This window comes from Cervus elaphus, chromosome 20 (genome assembly GCF_910594005.1).
Source record: "Cervus elaphus chromosome 20, mCerEla1.1, whole genome shotgun sequence".
Classification (NCBI taxonomy): domain Eukaryota; kingdom Metazoa; phylum Chordata; class Mammalia; order Artiodactyla; family Cervidae; genus Cervus; species Cervus elaphus.
Genome location: NC_057834.1, coordinates 101,488,489 through 101,503,429, shown reverse-complemented (window position 1 = coordinate 101,503,429; position 14,941 = coordinate 101,488,489). Strand labels below are relative to the sequence as shown.

At 38.8% G+C, this 14,941-nt stretch overlaps 1 protein-coding gene and 1 pseudogene across 6 annotated transcripts in view; one reads left to right on the top strand and one right to left on the bottom strand.

The window, feature by feature from the left end:
* RAVER2 (ribonucleoprotein, PTB binding 2) overlaps nucleotides 1-14,941 on the top strand; it is a 139,826-nt gene that overhangs the window by 117,826 nt on the left and 7,059 nt on the right. The gene's annotated exons all lie outside the window — the stretch shown is intronic.
* On the bottom strand, nucleotides 12,203-14,448 carry LOC122678218 (annotated as a pseudogene).

Sequence of the window (14,941 nt, the reverse complement as noted above, 5' to 3'; positions counted from 1 at the left end):
TGTTTGTTGCTTGTTTTTTAGATTTCACATACAAGTGGGGGCATACAATATTTGTCTTTCTCTGACTTATTTCACTTAATGTAATGCCCTCGAGACCCATACACTGTCATGAATGGCAGGGTTTTCTTTTCTGTGACTGAGCAATATTCCTGTGTGTGTATATCCCACGTTTTCTTTACCAGTCATCCATCAATGAACACAAACTTTTCAAGTCAGGTTCCCCCCACCACCACCTTTGGATAAATACCCAGAAGTGGTATCTCTGGATCAAAGGGCAGTTCTTTTTTTTTTTATATTTTTGAGGAATCTTCAGAGTGTTATCCATAGTCACTTGTTGTTGTTTCGTTAAGTCATGTCCAGCTCTTTTGTGACCCCACAGACCCGGCTAGGTTCCTCTGTCTATGGAATTTCCCAGACAAAAATACTGGAATGGGTTGCCATTTCCTTCTCCAGGGGACCTGCCCAGACCAGGGATCGAACGTGCGTATCCTGCATTGGTAGGCGGATGGGTTCTTTACCACTGAGCCACCAGGGCAGTCCTCACAGTGGCCACACCAGTTTGTATCCCACCAGCGGTGTGTGTGGCTGCTGTCGTTCAGTCACTAAGTCATGTCTGACTCTGTGACCCCATGGGCTGCAGACACGCCAGGCTTCCCTGTCCTTTATTATCTCTCAGAGCTCGTTCAGACTCATGTCCATTGAGTCAGTGATGCCATCCAACAGTCTCATCCTCTGTTACCCACTTCTCCTGTCCTCAATCTTTCCCAGCATCGGGTCTTTTCCACAGTGTATGAGGGTTCCCTTTTATCCATATCCTTGCCATCACTTGTTGTTTCTTGCCTTTTTTATAATAACCATTCTAACAAGAATGAGCTGATCTCTCACTGTGGTTTTGATGAGAACCACCCTAGTAATTAGTGATGTTGGATATCTTTTAATGTGCCTAATGGCCATTTGTATGTCTTCTTTGGAAAGTGTCTATTTGGCTCCTCCACCCATTTTTTAATCTAGTTGTTTGTTTTTTAATATTGAGTTGTATGAGTTCTTATATATTTTGGATTGTAACCTCTTGTCAGATATATTATTTGCAAGTATCTTCTCTTCTCCCATTCAGTAGGCTGTCTTTTCATTTTGTTAATGGTTTCTGTTGCTGAACAGAGATCTTTAGTCTGATTTAGCCCCATTTATTTATTTTGGCTTTTATTTCCCTTTCCTGAAGAGACATATCCAGAAAGATATTGCTAAGAGCATAGTAATATGTCAAAGAAAATACTACCTATGTTTCCTTCTAGGAGTTTTATGGTGTCAGGTCTTATATTCAAGTCTTTAATGTGAGTTGATTTTTGTGTATGGTGTGAGATAGAAGCCTAGTTTCATTTTTGTTTGCATGTGGCTGTCGTTTTCTAACCATTTATTGAAGAGACTATCTTTTCCCCATTGTATGTTCTTTTACCTTTGTTATAAATTAATTGTCCATATTTGTGTAGGTTTATTTCTGTGATTTCTATTCTGTTGCATTGATCTATGGGTTTTTTGTTTTTTTTTAATTACTATAGCTTTGTAATGCAGTTTGAAATGAGGGTGTGTGATACCTTCTGCTTTGTTCTTATTTCTCAGGATTGCTTTAGCTGTACAGAATCTTCTTATAGAATCTGTAAAGATTCTGAACAGATCTTTACAGAATCTGTTCCATGTAAATTTTAGAATTTTGTCCTCTATTTCTCTGAAAAGTATCCTTGGAATTTTGATAGGTATTGCATTGAATCTGTAGATTGCTTCAGATAACATGGACATTTTAACAACATTGATTCTTCCAATCCATGAGTGTGGAATATCTTTCCATTTTTGTGTGTCTTCTTCAGTTTCAACATCTTATAAGTTTTCACTGTAGAGATCTTTCATCTCAATTGTACTTTATTCATTTTGTTGCATTTATAAATGAGATTGTTTCTTTAATTTTCCTTTCTGTGAACTCACTGTTAGCGATGTTGACTTTGTACTCTGCAACTTTACTGTATTCATTTATTATTTCTAATAGTTTTTTGTGTGCGTGTGGTCTTTCAGGTTTTCTACATATACAATCATATCATCTACAGATAATTTTTTTGCATTTTTACTTCTTTCTTTCTGATTTGGATACCTTTATTTTTCCTTGCCTAAATGCTTTGGCTAGGTGTTCCAATAGTATTTTGAAATAAAAGTGGTTAGGGTGGCCATCCTTGTCTTATTCCTGAAGGATAGATTAACTATATTTTTTTCATATATGGCCAGTATTATTCTGAGGTATTTATTTCTGTACAAATTTTATTGAAAGTTTTTTTTATCATAAATATGTGTTAAATCTTGTCAGATGCTTTTTCTCATCTACTGAGATGATTTTTGAATCTATGTTCTTCACAGATAATGGCTTTTAATTTTCTTTCTTTGTGTTGTTGTCTGGTTTTGATAACAGGGTAATATTAACCTTGTAAAAAAAGTTAGGAAGCACTTCTTCCTCTTTAGTATTTTGGAAGAATTTGAGAAGGATGGGCATTAAATCTTCTTTGCATGTTTGGCAGAATATATCCTGGACTTTTTTTTTCCCCCCTTGGGCTTGCCTGGTGGCTCAGACAGTAAAGAATCTGCCTGCAATGCAGGAGACCTGGGTTTGATCCCTGGGTTGGGAAGATTCCCCAGGAGAAGGGAATGGCTACCCACTCCAGGATTCTGGCCTGGAGAATTCCATGGACTGAGGAGCCTGGCAGACTACAGTCCATGGGGTCACAAAGAGTCAGACATGACCGAGCGACTGACACACACTGCTGATTTGTTTCAATCTTTTTACTCATCATTAGTCTATTCAGAGTCTCCTAGAGTCAGCATATAGTTGGGTCTTGTTTTTTAATCCACCTAGCCACTCTGTGAATTTTGATTGATGAATTCATTTATATTTAGGTTGATTAGTGATAAATGAGTACTTAGTATTGCTTTTTAAAGAATTATATATGTGTGTGTGTGTATATATATATATGACTATATATCTCCATTCTTTCTTTTTCCTTGTGTTTCTGTCTGCTATTTTGGTTTAGCAGTTTTCTGTTTTTCTCACTTTCATCTTTTGTTGTGTTGCTTTGTCCCAGCTCTAGATTTGTTTTGTGGTTACTGCAATGCTTGTATAAATCGTCTCATAGGAAAAACAGTCTGATTTTCTGCTGATAGCACCTTATCTTCACTTGCCTAAATAGGTTTCATCCTTGTTTGCTTCCCCTGTTATGTTTTTGTTGTCCGAAATTACTCCTCTTTATGTTTTGAGTTTAACAGAATTGAAGTGGTTATTTTTTACTGCTTTCCCCCCTTTAAGCTTTATGGTATAATAAAATATTTTAAAACTTATTTTGATATAGAGTAGCAATTTTCTGATAGTTTATCACCTTACTCAAGGTTTTATGTACCTCTGCCTTTTTTTCTGGTAGAAGAGTTCCTTTCAACACTTCCTAAAGGCAGGTCCATTGTTGATGAATTCCCTCAGCTTTTGTGTGTCTGAGAAAGCCTTTCCTTCTCCTTCATATCCGAATGATAACTTTGCTGGATAGAGTATTCTCAGCTGACAGTTTTTCTTTCAGTATTTCGAGAATGTCCACTCTTCTCCTGGCCTCTAGAGTTTCTGTCAGGAAACCTACTGATAATCTAATGGGAGTTCCTCTGTGGGTTACCATCCTTGTTTCCCTGGCTGCCTTTAAAATTATTTGTCATTGGCTTTTGACAGTTTTAAGATAATGTGTCTTAGGGAAAGTCTTTTTTACATTGAGGTAATTAGGTATTCTCTTAGCTACATGGATTTGTATACCCAGTTCCTTCTCCAGGTTTGGGAAGTTCTCAACTATTATTTCTTTAAACTCTCTGCCACCTTTTCCTTCTCTCCCGGGATACCCATTATCCTAATGTGACCCTTCCTGAAAGAGTTGGATAGTTCTCATAGATTTCCCCAGTTTTCTCTAGATCTTAATTCTCTTCTTTCTTCTATCTGTATCATTTTTAGATTTCTATCTTCAAGCTTGCTGATTCTCTCTTCCATAAAGTCTGCTCTATTTCCAGTACTTTCCAAATTCCATTTCTCATCTCATTTATTGAATTCTTCAGCTCCAGAATTTGTTTGGTCCTTTTGTAGAGTATCAGTCTATTTAGTAAAATATTCCTTCTGTTTGTTCATTTTATTCCTGAGCTCACTGAATTTTCTTGAATTTCTTTGTGACAGCTATTTTTAATTCTTTTATCAGTTAGGTCACAGTATTCTATGGCTTTGGTTTATAGAGAATTGTCATTTTTTTTTTGAATACAGCGTTATTGTGGGTTTTCATGATGCTTGATGGGTTGTTCCTCTGCTGGAGCATCTGAAGTAATGGACATCTTTCTTCTTTAGGTAAAACTTTTTTTTCTTTTTTCTTTTTTTTTTTTTTTTGGCTTGATTCTAATGATTCAACAGTTTAGAAATTAAAGTGCTCTCTTCTGTTTTCCAGTAGGTGTCACCATAGCACAAGATTTCTGTTTCCTTACCTGCGGTGCTTCTGGTTGTGTGAGAGTCAGCACTTTACCTGTCTGTCAGAGGTGCCACCTGCCCATGCCTTCCTTGTCACTGCTTGTGCCTCTAGGGTCTTGGTGCCCTGCGGCTGCTGGTGTCACCTCCTGAGGACTGGGATGGTAGACACTTCTGCCGTGTCCCAGATCTGAACAGTAGGCTCTGCTACTGCAGGGGAGGCAAGTGGAGAGAGGGGTCACAGGTGCCTCTACCATGTTATTGGGGGTTATTGGGTTTCTGGGATGCACCACTGTGGATGGGAGTGAGGTAGGGGGACTAGGGGCTGGAGTCACGGGTGCCTCTGCGGTTGAAGGGACAGAACGTAGCCCTCATTGCCACTGCTGCCTGGCTACCTGTCACTGTGAACACCACTGTGGCCAGGAAACCAGAGTCATGTATGCGGCCTCCCCTGCTGCTCCCAGGCTTTCTGGGCCTGCACGTTCACCTCCTGTGGCTGGGAGGCAGGATGGCAGGTACTGCCTCTGATGATCCCGGGTTTCACCTCCTGTTTGTCTTCCAGTCCACCCACCTTTGGGCGGGTGGCTCAGTGGTAAAGAATCCGCCTGCCAATGCAGGAGACACAAGAGACACAGGTTGGATCCCTGGGTCGGAAAGATCCCCCGGAGTAGGAAATGGCAACCCACTCCAGTATTCTTGCCTAGAGAATCCCATAGACAGAGGAGCCTGGCCAACTACAGTCCACGGGGTCACAAAGACGTGGGCACAGCTGAGCACGTACACACACCACCCACCTTTAAAGGTACAGGTGTGTGGAATTCTCCAGCATCCTGGTGTATTAGGCAGATGCAGCGTTGTTGAGTTGGGGATGTTTTACTGGTTATAGATTGAAGAGGAAAGACAAAGGGAATGTCTCACTGCAGCATGATGCTGATGTCACTCATGTTCTGTTTTTGATGTCACGATTTACATCTTCTGTGTCCATTACAAATTATTGTAGGTGTTTTTACAAACTTCCTTTTTTAATGTTCATGCTAGCTTTGTAAGCGACTACTTGAGTGTCTTTACAACATTAGATTATTCTGAATTTTACCATATGCTTACCATTACCAGTGAGATTTGTACTTTCATATGCTTTCCTATTAATTAAATGGTACCATTTTGTTTCAACTTAAAGAAGTACCTTTAACATTTCTTGTAAGGCTGGTTTCATGGTAATAAAATCCTATAATTTTTGCCGTCTTGAAAATTCTTCATCTCTCCTTCGGTTCTGAAGGACAGCTGGCCAGGTAGAGGATTCTTGGTTGGCAGGTTGTTTTTTTCGTTCAGCACTTTGAATATATCATGATGCTCTTTTCTGGTCTGAGAAGTTTCTGCTAAAAAATCTGCTTATAGTCTTATGGGGCTTCTCTTGTATGGAACAAGTTTTTTATTCTTACTGTTTTAAAGATTCTCTTCTTAAAAAAAAAAAAAAAAAAGATTCTCTTCTTGTCTTTAACATTTGATATTTTAATTATCATGTATCTTGGTGTGAGTCTCTTTGGGTTTATCTTATTTGTAACTCTCTGGAATTCCTGGATCTGGATGTCTGTTTCTTTCCCCAGGTTAAGAAAATTTTCAACCACATTTTTTCAGAAAACTTTTCTGCCTCTTTCTCTCTCTTCTTCTTTTGGTAACCTTGTTGGGATCCTATAAGTCCCTTTAAGCTATCCTCACTTTTTTTAAATTCTTTTTTCTTTTTGCTGCTTTGATTGGATAAGCTCCATTGCCTATTTGAGTTCACTAAACTTTTCTTCTGCTTCATGTAATCAGATGTTGTATTGTATTTTTCGGTTTCATTACTATATTTTTCAGGTCTGTAGTTTCTGTTTGGTACTTTCTTATATTTTCTACCTCTGTTGAAATTCTCACTTTGTTGATCCATTATTCTCCTGAGTTTAGTGAGCATCTTTACAATCATTATTTTGAACTCTTTATAGAGTAAATCACTTATGTCAGTTTCATTAAGGTCTTTTCCTGAGGCTTCATCTTGTTCTTTCATTTGGAATATATCCCTATTTCTTCATTTTCCTTGATTCTCTGTGTTGGTTTACACACATTAGGTAAAATATACGCCTTTCCAAGACTTGAAGGAGCAGTCCCGCCCTAGCTCTTGGTTGTCTTGAACGTGTGATTGTCCAAGCAGCCTACTTTATTCTTAGTGCCAAGGAGTTGAGCATGTGCCAAAACCTGTCAGTGTCCCCAAGGGGACAGATCTTAGCACCTCCATTCAGGCTGATTAGAAGCCAGAACTTCAGGTGGTTGTTGTTGCTCAGTCACTAAGTCACGTCTGACTCTTTGTGGCCCCATGAACTGCAGCACGCCAGGCTCCCCTGTCCTTCACTATCTCCCTGGGCTCAAATTCAAGTTCATCGAGTCAGTTAGATGATATCTAAGAATCTCATCCTCTGAATTTCCACACTAGATATTTTGGGGGCTCATCTCTCAGACACAGAACTTATAAGCTGAAGTGCCAACCAGTGTTTAAAGCAGCACTATTTACAATAGTCAAGCCATGGAAGCAACCTAGATGTCCATCAACAGATGAATAAATAGAGAAGAGGTGCATAAATACACAGTGGAATGCTACTCAGCCATAAAATAAAGAATGAAATAGTGCCATTTCATCAGCATGAGTGGAGCAAGAGATTATCATACTAAATGAAGTAAGTTAGACCATATTATATCACTTATATGTGGAATTTAAAATATAACACAAATGAATTGATCTAGGAAACAGAAACAGACTCATCAGTTCAGTTCAGTTCAGTCGCTCAGTCATGTCCAACTCTCTGCGACCTCATGAACCGCAGCACAGCAGGCCTCCCTGTTCATCACCAACTCCCGGAGTTCACACAAACCCATGTCCACTGAGTTGGTGATGCCATCCAACCATCTCATCCTCTGTCATCCCCTTTTCCTCCTGCCTTCAAACTTTCCCAGCATCAGGGTGTTTTCCAATGAGTCAGCTCTTCCCATCAGGTGGCCAAAATATTGGAGTGTCCGCTTCAACATCAGTCCTTCCAATGAACACCCAGGACTGATCTCCTTTCGGATGGACTGGTTGGATCTCCTTGCAGTCCAAGGGACTCTCAAGAGTCTTCTCCAACACCACAGTTCAAAAGCATCAATTTTTCTGTGCTCAACTTTCTTTATAGTCCAACTCTCACATCCATACATGACCACTGGAAAAACCATAGCCTTGACTAGACGGACCTTTGCTTACAAAGTAATGTCTCTGCTTTTTAATATGCTATCCAGGTTGGTCATAACTTTCCTTCCAAGGAGCAAGTGTCTTTTAATTTCTTGGCTGCAGTCACCATCTGCAGTGATTTTGGAGCCCAGAAAAATAAAGTCAGCCACTGTTTCCACTGTCTCCCCATCTATTTGCCATGAAGTGATGGGACCAGATGCCATGATCTTAGTTTTCTGAATGTTGAGCTTTAAGCCAACTTTTTCACTCTCGTCTTTCACTTTCATCAAGAGGCTCTTTAGTTCTTCTTCACTTGCTGCCATAAGGGTGCTGTCATCTGCATATCCGAGGTTATTGATAGACATAGAGTAAAAACTTGTGGTTGCCAGGTGGGAGGAGGGGGTAAAGTGGGCTAGGGATGATTGGGAGTTTGGGATTAGCAAATATAAACTTTTATATTAATATATAAAATGGATAAACATCAAGGTCCTACTGCATAGTACAGGGAACTATATTCAGTATCTTATAATGAACCATAATGGAAAAGAATATGAAATACGGTACGCACACACACATACATACACATGATAATAGCTGAATCACCTTGCTGTATACCAGAAACTGACACAACACTGTCAGTAAACTATACTTCAATAAAAAAAAATTTAAAAAGTTGAAGTGCCAGCTTGGGGTTCAAACTTTTCACTTCTTAGGGAGATGCTCAGGGTTGTGAATTCCCTCCCGGTTATGAGTTACTGCTCTGAGGGTGGGGTTAATGGTGAGATAGTCTCTCAGCTTCTCCTACCCATTGTGTGGTTTTTCTTTCTTTTTTCTCATTTGCTCAATGTGTAGGAGTGACTTATCTCGTTTTTTGGTTTCTTTCAGAGGAAATTGTTCCACATGCAGCTGTAGATTCGGTGTGTCGGTGGGTGGAGATTAGTTCAGGATGCACCTGTGTCACCATTTTCAACTGGAACTGGTGGAGTTTCTTATACCCATTGACACAGTTTTAATGATTTATCACCTCACAGCCAGGCTTCTCTCATCTGTACTCCCACCTATTCCCTTTCTCATTATTTCAAAGCAAACATCAAATATATACTCTATCACCTGGAAAAATTTTGACACAGGAGTTAAAACCAAATTCTTTGCTAATCTGTAAACATTCCTTTAAATGTTTATGTGAAGAAGGATTTTACTGGACTGTCACAATAGTAGACTACATCAAAATAAAGTACCAAGGTAGATGGATTTCTGATTTCCAGTCTTCCATCATCTTTTTAAAATTTTATTTATTTATTTATTTATTTATTGGTTGCACTGGGTCTTTGTTGCAGCACACACACTCTTCATTGATGCACGCGGTTTTGGTGAGGGGAGGTTGCTCATCCATTGTGGTGTGTGGGCTTCTCGTTGCGGTGATGGCTTCTCTTGTTGGAGAACAAGGGCTCTAGAGCTCAGGCTTCAGTAATTGTGGCCCATGGGCTTAGCTTTGCCTAGTATGTGAACCGTGAACTTCCAGATGCTCAAGCTAGATTTAGAAAAGGCAGAGGAACCAGAGATCAAATTGCCAACATCCGCTGGATCATCAAAAAAGCAAGAGAGTTCCAGAAAAACATCTACTTCTGCTTTATTGATGACGCCAAAGCCTTTGACTGTGTGGATCACAACAAACTGTGGAAAATTCTGAAAGATGGGAATACCAGACCACCTAATCTGCCTCCTGAGAAATCTGTATGCAGGTCAAGAAACAACAGTTAGAACTGGACATGGAACGACAGACTAGTTCCAAATCGGGAAAGGAGTATGGCAAGGCTGTATAATGTTACCCTGCTTATTTAACTTACATGCAGAGTACATCATGCAAAATGCTGAGCTGGATGAAGCACAAGTTGGAATCAAGATTGCCAGGAGAAATAGCAATAACCTTAGATACACAGATGACACCACCCTTATGGCAGAAGGCAAAGAAGAACTAAAGAGCCTCTTGATGAAAGTGAAAGAGGAGAGTGAAAAGTTGGTTAACTTAAAGCTCAACATTCAGAAAACTAAGATTATGGTATCTGGTCCCATCACTTCATGGCAAATAGACGGGGAAACAATGGAAAGTGACAAACTTCATTTTCTTGGGCTCCATGATCACTGCAGATGGAGACTGCAGCCATGAAATTAAAAGACGCTTGCTCCTTGGAAGAAAAGTTATGACCAACCTAGACAGCAAGTTAAAAAGCAGAGACATCAGTTTGCCAACAAAGGTCCATCTGGTCAAAGCTATGGTTTTTCCAGTAGTCATGTATGGATGTGAGAGCTGGACTATAAAGAAAGTTGAGCACTGAAGAATTGATACTTTTGAACTGTGATGTTGCAGAAGACTCTTGAGAGTCTCTTGGATTGCAAGGAGATCCAACCAGTCAATCCTAAAGGAAATCAGTCCTGAATATTCATTGGAAGGATTAATGCTGAAGCTGAAACTCCAATACTTTGGTTACCTGATACAAAGAACTGACTCATTGGGAAAGATCCTGATGCTGGGAAGGATTGAAGGAGGGAGGCGAAGGGGACAACAGAGGATGGGATGATTGGATGGCATCATGGACTCAATGGACATGAGTTTGAGCAAACTCCAGGAGTTGGTGATGGACAGGGAAGCCTGGCGTGCTGCAGTCCATGGGGTCGCAAAGAGTTGGACAGGACTGAGTGACTGAACTGAACTGAACTGAATGCATGTGGAATTTTATTGGACAGGAGTGAACGTATGTCCCCTGCATTGGCAGGAGGATTCTTAACCACTGGACCACTAGGGAGCTACCTTGCCTCTTTTTAAAAAAATTTTTTTATTTTATCCAACTTTATTGAAGTATAATTGACAAAATTGTAAGTTATTGAAAGTATACAGCAAAATTATAATCTGATATACATGTACATTGTGAAAGAGGTCTCCTCATTGACTAAATTAATGCATTCATTACCTCACTTTATTTATTAAAACATACAAGTTTTCCATCTTAGCAAGTTTCAGTTTACAATACAGTGTTATCAACTATAGTCACCGTATTACAAATTAGATTTTCAGACTTTATTCATCATATAACTGAAAGTTTATACTGTTTTTCTAACCTTGTCCTATTTCCCCCACTCTCTAGTCACTGGCAACCACTTTTTTACTGCTTCCATGAGATTGACTTTCATTTTCTTACCTCTTTAAAAAAATTTCATTTAGCATAACGCCTTCTGGGTTCATCTATGTTGTTACAAATGACAAGATTTCTTTAAGGCTAAATAATGTCCCACTGTGTGTATGTATATGTGCTCAGTCACTAGGTCGTGTCCAACTCTTTGCGACCCCATGGACTATAGCCCGCCAGGTTCCTCTGACCATGGGTTTTTCCAGGCAAGAATACTGGAGTTGGTTGCCATTTCCTACTTCAGTGTATGTATATATACATAGGGAAATGCAAATCACTACACACCTGCCACATTTTCTTTATTTTCTTCATCCACTTAAGTTTTCTCCATACCATGTCTATTTGAATAATAACTTTATGAATGTGAGAGTACAAATATCACTTCAAGTTAATTATTTTGTTACCAAAGGAAATCAGGATATGTTCAGAAGTTGGATTGCTGGATCAAATGTTAGTTCAATTTTGAATTTCCGCACTGTTTTCTATAGTGCCTGTTCAAGTTTACATTCCAACAAACAGTGTACGGGAATTACCTTTTCTCCACATATTTGCCTGCGTTTGTTATCTCACCTTTTTTTTATAATAGACTTCTAACCTGTGTAAGGTGGTTTCGATTTGCATCTCCCCAGTGATAAGAGGGCAGGAGGAGACGAGGGTGACAGAGAATGAGATGGTTAGATGGCATCACCGACTCAATGGACATGAGTTTGGGCGAACTCTGGGAGAGGGTGAAGGATGGAAGCCTGGTATGCTGCAGTCTATGGAGTTGCAGAGAGTTGGACACGTCTTAGTGAACAAATAACAATTAGTGAGAATGAGTACTTTTTATGTATCTATTGGCCATTTGTATTTGTTTATTGAATAATGTCTATTTAGTTGTTTTACCCATTTTTAATTAGGGATTTGTTGGCTATTAAGTTGTGTATGTTCTGAGAATATTTTGGGTATTAATTCCTTAACAGATATGTGGTTTGCAAATATATTCTTCTGTTTCATAGGTTGAATTTTCATTTTGTTGATGGTTTTTTTTTGATGTGTAGAATCTTTTTAGTTTGTAAAAGGATTAGGATTACTTAGGAGTAAATCACATTAAGAATACTTTAGGAAGTAATCACATTTATTTTTGCTTTTGTTACCTTTTCTTTTGCTGTTAAATACAAAATATCACTGCAAAGACTAATGGCAAGTAGCTTCTTAACCCATTATGTATTCTTACGGGATTTTTATGATTTCAGGTTGTACATTCAAGTCTTTAATCTATTTTGAGTTGACTTTTCAGTATTTTGTAAGTAGTGATCCTGTTTCATTCTTTTTCATATGGTTATCCAATTTTCCAAACACCTTTTATTGAAGAGGTATCCTATCCAATATTTTTGTATATTCTTGACTCCTTTGTCATAAATTAATTGACCATATAACGAGTTCATTTTCAGGGTCTCTATTTTGTTCCAGTGATCTATGTGTCAGTTTTTATGACTGTATAATACTGTTTTTTTTTTTTTTGGACTCATATTGTTTTGATTATTACAGCTTTGCAGGATAGTTTGAAATCAGGAAGAGTAATGCCTTTAGCTTTGTTCTGTCTCAAGATTACTTTGGCTATTTAGGTTTTTTTCAGGTTCCAAAAATATTTTTTTTGTTTCACAGTTTATTAAATACACTACATTTGCACCTTATTCTTCAGTTTTTTAAATCATTCACACATGGACTTTGTAGAACTGTACTTTATAGAAAACCATCTGCAAAATAAAAATGCACATTTTTGCTCACATTTTAGATAAACTGCTGAAAATGTTAGGAATTATTTTATTGAGGGTGATCATGAGACTTGGGGTGGCTTGATTTTATTTAATCTGACACCAGACAATGACTTTAGTAGGGTTAATGTTGAAATGTGGATGCAAAAATGTCTATTAACTGAACTGTTCATTCTAATAGTACTTGAGAAAACACTACAAACAGGACAAAATGAAGTACTATTTTTTTTCTTTACAGACATTTCTCTAAATCCATTTTCTGTACACTTTCTCTCCCATTCATAATTAGTTGTGCAGACTGATGAGGCAAAAAAACAAATTCCTTAAAAAAAAAACTCGATCCTATTTACATCACATGCAAAGTGAGAATTTTAAGTAGGTGTCATGGCAGAACTGGTTAAAAGTAAATACAGTCAAGTGACATTTACCTTTACCTCTCCAAATATAAGTCCTTCTCCCCTCCTCTCTGGGAGAAATAACATTTTCAGGGCATAGACTGTGAAACAGCATGTAATGCAAAGACAGAAACAAATACAAAATTCTTTATATTTCCATCTGTTGAGACAATATTTCTGAGAGTTGAGGTTACCTCTAGCGGCAAAACCAGAGACAGCTATTAAGCAGCTAGAATGCTACAGTAATTGAGTACATGGCCATTTCTCTTTTAGCACATTCTTTGGTCTCCTCTTCTGGAAGTTGTAGATGTCTGTTTAGCTTGATTATCTGTCATCTTAAAGAAGCTGCATCTACAACTGTCATGTCTTCTGAAGTTCCTGTAATAGTTGCATCTGTATTTGAAATGCCATACATGGAGTCATTTCTGGCCAGCTGGCCATTTTGGCTAACAGCATTTTCCACTCACAGAGTGCTCTTTTTAGGTTGCCAGCTACATGACTCTTCATTTTGAGGGGTTGGAGGAGGTCTTTCTAAATCCAGAAAATTTAGTGATCTCTCACTAAGCATAAGCACCCGATCTGGTGTTTTTAGTGCCATAACCTTAAAGGGAATTGATTGTATAAGGTCAAGATCTGCTTGTCTTAAAAATGGAATTCTGGCTACAACAGTTCTCTCTGGAACTGCATAATCACACTAGCATTTGAAACTCCTTCTTGGAATCCTTGTTCCAGGTCAGCATTTGGTGGTGCTACCTTTAATTTTTCCAGAACCTCATTCACTAATACCTTCAGTGTATTCTATTTCATACTGAATTTGACTAATTTCTGCCATCTGAGCAGCAGTAGGAGAAGGAAATGCTGCCCTACTCTAAATGTGTACCAACTACTGCTTGCTTTTTGGCATTATCTGCTTCTGTGCCTCATATTAAATCTTTCTACTTGCCTCAATATGCATATGCTGGATTTTGTCCCCCTGGGCCCGCTGGAGGGTCCCTGGTGAGGGCCACCACCTGCTGGCTCCCTGGGCACTCAGGTGGGTGGTCTCAGAGGCAGCTGGCCCAGTACAGAGACACCCAGGCAAATCACTGGCCAGACAGCCAGGTTCCAGATTTTAAGATTTTTCTATTTCTATGAAAAATGCCTTTGGCATTTTCATAGGAATTGCACTGAATCTGTAGATTGCTTTGGGTAGTATGGACATTTTAATAATTCCTCCAGTCCATGAACACAGGATATCTTTCCATTTATTTGTGTCATCTTTCCTACATTTTCAATGTACAATTTCTCACCTTGGTAAAATTTATTCCTAAGTAGTCTTAATTTGTTTTTTGGATAATTCATTGTTAGTATATAGAGAAGACATTGATTTTTTATTGATTTTGTGTTCTACAGCTTTTTTGAAATTGTTTATTATTCAGTTAAGTCATTTAGTTGTGTCTGACTCTTTGTGACCCCATGGACTGTAGCATGTCAGCCTTCCCTGTCCATCACCATCTCCCAGAGCTTGCTCAAACTCATGTCCATCAAGTCGGTGATGCCATCCAACCATCTCATTCTCTGTCGTCCCCTTTTCCTCCCACCTTCAATCTTTCCCAGCATCAGCATCTTTTCCAGTGAGTCAGTTCTTCACATCAGGTAGCCAGAGTATTGGAGTTTCAACTTCACCATCAGTCCTTCCAAAAAATATTCAGAACGGATTTCCTTTAGGATGGACTGGTTGGATCTCCGTGCAGTCCAAGGGACTCTCAAGAGTCTTCTCCAACACCACAGTTCAAAAGCATCAATTCTTTGGTGCTCAGCATTCTTTATAGTCCACTCTCACATCCATACATGACCACTGGAAAAACCATAGCTTTGAC